Raw genomic sequence first — 600 nt, 5'->3', positions numbered from 1 at the left:
CTGTAGCCTTGTAGTATAGTTTGAAGTCAGGTAGTGTGATGCCTCCAGCTTTGTTCTTTTTGCTTAAGACTGTCTTGGCTGTACAGCTCTTTTTTGGTTCCATATGAAATTTGAAGTAGTCTTTTTTCCTAATTCTGTGAAGAAAGTCAGTAATAGCTTGATATGAATAGGATGGAATCTATACATTACTTTGGGCCATATGGCCATTTTCATGATATTGATTATTCCTATCCATGAGCATGGAATGTTTTCCTGTTTGTTTGTGTCCTCTCTGATTTCCTTGAGCAGTGGTTTGTAGTCCTCCTTGAAGAGATCCTTCATCTCCTTTGTAAGCTGTATTCCTAGGTATTTTATTCTCTTTGTGGCAATTGTGAATAGGAGTTCAATCATGATTTGGCTCTCTGTTTATTATTGGTGGACAGAAATGCTTGTGATTTTTGCACACCGATTTTGTACCCTGAGACTTTTTGAAGTTGTTTATCAGATTAAGGAGATTACCCAGCCAAACTAAGCTTCATCAGCAAAGGAAAAATAAAATTCTTCCATGGTGGAAGACGGTACGTGATTCCTCAAGGACCTAGAAATAGAAATTCCATTTGA

This window comes from Cebus imitator, unplaced genomic scaffold, assembly GCF_001604975.1.
Source record: "Cebus imitator isolate Cc_AM_T3 unplaced genomic scaffold, Cebus_imitator-1.0 Scaffold469, whole genome shotgun sequence".
NCBI classification, from domain to species: domain Eukaryota; kingdom Metazoa; phylum Chordata; class Mammalia; order Primates; family Cebidae; genus Cebus; species Cebus imitator.
This window is presented reverse-complemented; position numbering follows the sequence as displayed.